Here is a 7,833-nt window from a genome sequence, read left to right as displayed (position 1 = left end):
ATATACACACACACACACACACACACACACACAGTATAGTAGGCATATAATAACTATTTTTAATAGGAAGGGAGGAAGGAAAAAAAGGAGGGAGGGAAGGAAGGACAGGGAAGGAGGAACGTCCGAGTTGACCTGACACCCTTTTTAAAGTTTCCAGTGAGGAACTTGAGACTGGAGTGATCAGGTGACATGTGCAGTGAGTGGGAGAGAAGAGCTGGGATTAAGCTCTCCTGTGTGCACCTAGGGCAGGCCTTCCCCTCCACGGTGCTGCTGCTTTTGCACGAGTTTCTCATATCAAGAGAGCAACCCTTTCGTAATTTTCTGCACCAGTGGAGCAGAGCCATGTATGTGTTATGGCCCATATGTTGAAACTTGTTTATCTACAGCTAGCCAGATGGTCCCTAGCAGCACACACAGAAGCCACTTGGAAACGTTCAGAGGGTCAGCGCGTTTTGAAAGCCCTGGGAGTGATGCGGATTGTGATGTCATCCCTTACTTACAGCAAGCGCTGTAAGTCAAGAAAGGGAGACCTTGTTAGAGAATATGTGTGAAACATGCAGACCTTGGGCACCAACTCAGGATCTAGTTCCTGAGACAGAGGCTTCTTTAATTGGATCTTTCTTGAAACTTGCTTGTCTGCACTTTCTCTGGAGAAGGAAAGTAATTTCTTAAAGTACTTTGCTTCTCAAGCTCCTGCTGGCTAAATGAAAATCAAAAAAGAACCCTGGTTAGGCAGAGCAAGCAGCAGAGATACGATGTGACCATCAGTAAAAATGTAAAAGCGATATTTACTGTCTCATTGAGGCAGAAAATGAGAGAGGCTGACCACTATCAGAAACAGACTTGCAGGTAAAAGTTACGTTGGGTATTGGGCATTTTTAGAAAAAGCTGAGTTTCAGGAATTAAGACATCTTGTGACAAGTATCACATGATCTCACTCATATGTAGAATTTAATGAACAAAATAAACTGTTGAAGAAAATAGATACAGAAACATGGAACAGACTGTTGAATCTCAGAGGGAAGGCAGGGGTGGGTGGGTGAGTGAGAAGAGATCAACCAAGGAACTTCTGTGCATATATGCATAACCCATGGACACAGATAATAGGGTGGTGAAGGCCTGGGGTGGGAGGTGGGGATGGCTAGAAGGGGTTATTGGGTGGAAAAAGGGGACATATGAAATATTTTCAACAATAAAGATTAACAGAAAAAGATCTTATAACTATGGCTCCCTGAACAGAGACACATGAAATCTTTTATTCTGTTCAAACTATAGAATTTATGCTCAGACATTATGGAGCAAGAGGAAGATAATGGAACAAGAAATATGTAAGATATTATAAAGAAATGAAAGCCTACTTCATGATTCTTCCTCCAAGAATTTTATTGATTCTCCATTCACTCATTCATTCAAACAGATATCTATTAATATACCAGAGACTGTAAAACATTAGAATCCAGTGTTAAGACAGGAATGCTCTCCATTCTCATGAAGCTAAAAGTCTAGCAAGGAATCTGAATATTGCACAAATGATTATAATAAAATACCATGTGTATTATGCTAAGGCAAGCACAAGGAGGTTAATAAAGAAATGCATACTTCAGTATACTGATATTAACATAAATATTTAAATCTCAGTGGAAGAGAGAGTGATAATCCAAAATAGCACATGGCAAGAAATATCTAGAGTTTAATCTTTGATGTGTGTTATGTAATATTTTGGTGCCAAATTACTTTTCTTAATTACATCTTGATTAGGCTATTATTAAAATGCTCTTTATTCTTCAAGCTCACACAGTCTCACAGTGGGAGAGATGATACAGAGCAACAGTGAGAGGCAGCAGAAAGTCAGCTATAAATATAAAATGTTGTCCTGGATAATTTACAAAGCAAACAATCCACCTGTAAAAAAGTGAGTTAGAACTGTATCCATGGAGAATTACAGAGCTAGAGCATCTCATAGGTGACCTAGTAATACAACCCCCTTTATTTAGCAGGTGAAAAGATGCTAAATTAGAACCACATTTTGTTTGAATTTGTTTATAGGAGAGTGGTAGCGAGCAGCACTTTGCCAACTATCTTTGGCGAAGAATTTTTAAAAATCTGTCCCATAGCTATGTATTTGAAAACGATAATACAAATGAATTACAGGAAAAGTGGAAGATATACAAAATATAAGCCCAGTTTTTTTCTTATTAGGTTCAAAATTACATTTCAGTAAATGTGGTCAGAATGCGTAGAAAAAGAAGAGAAGCATGATCATTGTCTAGGGAAAGTGCGCTGTTACTTAATTAGGGATGACCTTGCAGTTCCCCACTGAGAAAGGAGTTTGGCATAATCATTACATATGCAGGGCACTGAGTGTGCAAGGCTCGTGCTGTGATGAGCAGGATATGGGGGCGGGTAGTAATAGGGAGGATGAGGACTGTAAGGAACAGCTTGTCTCTGAGAACTACCGGTACACATGGAACAGTAATGGTCCTGCGTAATGGTAATGGTTCAGAACAGTAATGGTTCTGAACCCGAAGTCATGGATCAGAGCTTTTAAACCATTGGGCTTTACGCCATGTTTCTGCTCTTCAATGATCTATAATTAAATGGAGTCCAGACTGCTGACCCGAAGGCACTGAAAGGTACTTAACTTTTAGAATGACTATATTAACTAAATTGTCCTAAGGCAATGAGACTAAGTTTTGACAAAATGTCAGAGTTTGAAGATGAAAGGTTGTGATATTCTATCAAGTAACCACACCACCTTAATCTTAAGCCCTGTGCTCTTTGAATCTCACTCTGACTAGGAATTATCTCAGGAACTTGTTAAATGTGACAATTTCCAGAGATTCTGATTCATTCTGTCCTGGGTGAAGGGCAGTGGAGGGTGAAAAGGGCTTTCCATGAACCTACCTGATGATTCTGGTGCAGCTGACCTGGCTTCCCAAATGTTGAGAATGTCTGTTCCCAAACATGCTGACAAAGTGAACTATCCAGCTGATTCTGTGCTATTAGTGTGGAAAGCATAATTCATGTGAAATAATATCTAAAGCATTTGTAGATGGCATAGACTCTTGTCAGAGAAACACACAATGTGCTACTCAGCGCTTAATATTGCTACCGAAAATCCAACTAGTGTGTGGAAGAAAAGAATCTGCAAATCATCTTCTGTAGTTTTCAACTATATTTAAAGACATGTGGATGGTTAGCTTTTAAGTGCAGAGCTGGCTAATTCCTACATTATTGAGTAGCTACTGGCATTAACTAATTAATATTGGTGCTAATACAGGGTTAGCTGAGAATGTCCTCTTCTTGCAGCTGATCAAATGTTTGTCAACAAAACAAAGAGTAGATCTTTGTGAAATATGTGTCGAATGTTAGCCAGATGTTGACCTTGGCTGAGGTTCATGCTTTCGCCATTGTATGTGTGAGTATGTATGTTTATGGCAGTGGTTAATACAGCTCACATTAATCGAGTGTTTATTACTCATTAGCCATTCTGGTAATCCTCAACAACAACCCTAAAATGTGGTGGTTAACGCCCTTTTATGGGTGAGGGGTACGGAGGCTTACAGAGCTCAAGGGCATTCACTTGGAAGAAGTAAAACGGAGCTCTCCAGCTGGTGTGTACTTGGCCTTACGTGCTCCCTTTCCACTGGTTTCATGGGCCTGGAAATATGCACCTGAACTCTGAGGGGAATCACTCTGGGTTCTCCAAATACTTCCTCTTACACTGAATACTCCAAAGCAGCTGCTTAAGTTAAATCCTAGATAACGTTGAAGAGAGTGAAGGTTCCTGCTTCCTACCCCTATTCTTGGAAAAATCCCTTCATTTCCAGGTACCTGGGATCTCATTGCTTTCTCCTGTTCATGCATTACTGTTGCGGCCTGCCTGTGATGGTTAATTTTGTCAGTGTGACTGGATCAGGGGATATTTGATTCAACATTTTTCTGGGTGTGTCTGTGAGGGTGTTCTAGATGAGATTCGTATTTGAACCCATAGACTGAGTAAAGCAGATTGCCCTCCCCAATGTGGGTGGGCCTCATCCAACTATTGAGGGTCTGAACAGAACAAAAGGGTGGAGAGAGAATTCACTCTCTGCCTGACAGCACAGATGGGACGTCGATCAATCTTCTCCTGCCTGTGGACTGGGACCATCAGACCTCTGGTTCTCAGGCCTTTGCACTGGGACTGAGCTACACCCCTGGATTTTCTGGGTCTCAAGCTTGCAGATGGAAGATTGTGGGACTTTTCAGCCTCTGATATCACGTAAGTAATTCTTTATAATATATATATACATATATATATTCCTTATAAAACATAAACCAATAGAACATTGATTTATGTGTATATAGATCCTACATATAATATATATGATAACCTATGGGTTCTGTTTCTCTGGAGAATGCTGGCTGATAGATTGTCCTAAATGCTATTGCCCTGTAATGTGTACCTTTCTATATTCTTCTCATTAAAACTTACTTGTTCTATGTTCCGTTCTCCCATCTTTTGCTGTCTCTTGACTGTCATCCAGTTAATCAGATACACTAATCTGTTATTCAGGGGCAATGTCCTCTTCTTGCAAGGTACATAGTTTTATCAGGGCAACAACTTCTTGGATTGATGTCTGAAGCTGAGGGATTGTTGACAGAAATCTCAGACAAGATGACACGTTTGTGGTGGTGACAGAAGCTCAAATCAGACCTTGTGTGACTCCTTCATGGACTAGGATTCCTTGAACCCTACAGCTGTTTAGTTACTTAAAGGTCCCCGAGGGGCCTCTGCAGCTGAAAACATGCTGTTGGCCAAATCCATCTACAGATCTCTCTCCTGGCCACATTGGAGTCCATAACTGAGGGAATCCTTAGCTTTTAAAAGCAAACACGAATGAGGGTAATTCGGGAACAGTTGAGATTTGTCAGGGAGACTTGGCTGTTGGTCCTGACCCTGATGTTTGTGGAGATCTTCCATGAGGCAGCTGTGGCTGCTCTTCCGGCCTGAGAGAGCAGTTCCGGTGGAGAATGTTGGCTGTGATCCTCATTATTCCATCAACTTCCTCGCCAATGGCTCTGTATGGAATGTTAGAAGTGAACATAAAATGAACACCTGGAACTACTTCTGGGTTCATGAATCAAAGATTACTCTTTATACTGCTTATTCTCTTGGCTCTTAGAAATTTAATTTAGCAAGCTTTTAAGTTACCTGCAAAAAATGAAAGATATAGTTAATTAAATCAATTAAGGGAAAATTTGGCTCAATTCCCATTTATCCATTTGGATCATGCAAAGCACAGATTTTTTTTTTTAAAAAAATGAAAACCATCTCTTAAATATAACATGAATTGTAGGGGGGCATGTAGTTCTATGACAGTACTATCTAATGTATACTTATGTAAAATGTTCCATTTCCATTCCACCACAGCAGATATCAAAAAGGACACTATTTAATTTATGGTGAGGACAGTTGAGAAAAAGACCTATTTTCTTGAGAAGAAAACATAATCAGAGTTTTCAATGATCTTGTTAGACAAGTTTGAACTTCTGAAGGAATAAAGCAGAGCTTTTTACATTTGATATTCAAAGAAGATGAAAAGAAGGATGTGTAATAAACACCCATTCATCTATTATGTTGTCATATTTATTTTAAGTCTTTATTAAGAAAGACAATAGTTAATATACAAGTAAGGACCCCCTTTGTATCCTTTATTACAGCTGTGTGACCTTGGGCAAGTTCCCTAATCTCTGTTTCTGTGCATCAGTTACTTCATCTATAAAACTGGGATAATATTATCCAGTATTATGGGGTTGTCGAAAGGATTAAACGAATAACAACGTAAAGAACTGAGAACCCAGCCTGGTGCACTGATGTTCAGTTGATGTTTCCTGTGATTGCTCCTCCTCAATCCCATTCTTCCTCCACAGGCAGGCCCTTCCCCGATGTTACAGTACATCCTTCTAATCAATGTTTTTGTGCCTGTAATATACCATAGTTGTGTCTTTCAAAATCGACCTAACTATACATTTTACAGGTATTGTCATCCTGTGAGTACCATCCTGCTACAACCTGCTTTTTTCTTCTTCTTAGTGCTAGGTTTTTGAGCTCTTCATATTGAGAGATATAGATCAAGATCATCCATTTTAATTCCACTGTAATATTTGGTTAGCTGAATATACTGTGGCTTATTCATTCGTTTTCCCTCTCATGGATATTTAGTTGATGGCTAGTCTTTCGTAACCCTGTGTATATTAGTGAGAGTTTCTTCTGGACGGGGCTTCCCAACACTTTTCACTTGGGTCACCCTACCTGTTGTCATTGTGCCTCTAAACCAAGGTTGCCCTGAGGGCTGAAGAGGCCAGTATCTTGTGATACAACCACAATCCATTTACCCATGTAATGCAGGCCCATTGGGAAGCTCTGTCCCAGAGTACTGGTCTTCAAATTAGGGTATGCACCTTGCACCAATCCCACCCCTCCACCATGCACAGAGATAATCAAGCACACAGACCCCACTTACACATGAACATCTATACCCATACATTCGTGTTTGTGTATGTACACACATGCAGGCACACATGGACGTTCCCTGTATGGATGGTTGTTAAAGCAATCAATTCCCAGATCCTAAGCTTGACCTGCTTGAAGGCCACATGTACATTCCCGCCTCCTCATTCACCATTTCCTTATCCCAGTTTACAAAAAAAAGATCTCTTACCTACCACCCAGGATCTTCATATAGTATTGAGCTCCCAAGGGACAATTCAAAATATTCGGGTCCACATAGTATTCTTTCATTGAAGGGCTATACATTTGCAATAGAGCTTCATGCCTTTCCTTGCACAAATTTCTGTTAAAGGCAAAAACTTAGGTATAATTTAAAATCCAGTTAAAATACAGATGTCCAGTTAAATTTCAGATAATAACAAGTAATTTTCTATTATTTGCAATATAAATATGTCCTCAAGTAATATGTCTCAATATGTGCCAGGGGAACATATATTTAAAAATTATTTGTTGTTTACTAAAATCCCAATTTAACTGGGCGTCCTTTCTGTGTGGGAGTGAGTGAGTGTTTGCTAACTTTGGCAAACCTGGTGGAGTTAGAGACAGTTTTGTGATCCATGAAGTCATGTTCTGAATTTAGATATATTGTAGAGTGGGTGGACGGACACATTTTGTTTAATGATTTCTCATCTTCCTTCTCCTTATTGGCAGAGGGAGACTCCTGTGAGAGTAAATTAAGTCAGAAATATAAAGGGCACTGTGTCCTATTTTATTGGCACAGTGAACTCACGGCAACTCCTTGGTCTTTATCCATCTGTGTAGACTAAGAATATTCGGGAATTGTAGACAGCATGCTGGGAAACACCTGTCTGTGAGAAAGCACAGCCTGCATTTCTCACTCTGAGCAGGAGAAAGTTTGGAGACTAGGCTTATTCCCCAAGGCTCAGTCTTGGCTCACCGGCATTATTGGCACGATTTAAGGGGGAAGGAGGTAAACAATTCCATGTTTATTTCCTAGAGATCAACAATATGCCTCTGAGTAAAAGAAACTTACGTTGGAAATATTAGTGTTTTGTATTTTATTGAACATTTATTCAGACTTGTAGAAGAAACATTTCATTACTATTGTTAAAAGATGACTGGATATTATAAATTCATATATACTCCTCATTTGGACTCAGAGTTCCTGCTCGTGACATCCATTAATCAATTTTTAGCTTATTTGTTTGTTTCCATCATGTATTTATTTATTATTATTTTTTAATTAAATATTTATTTTTCAGATTATTACATTGGTTCCTCTTTTTTCCCACCATAACTCCCCTCCACCCAGTTCCCAC

Source organism: Myotis brandtii, unplaced genomic scaffold, assembly GCF_000412655.1.
Source record: "Myotis brandtii unplaced genomic scaffold, ASM41265v1 scaffold475, whole genome shotgun sequence".
Lineage (NCBI taxonomy): Eukaryota > Metazoa > Chordata > Mammalia > Chiroptera > Vespertilionidae > Myotis > Myotis brandtii.
This window is presented reverse-complemented; position numbering follows the sequence as displayed.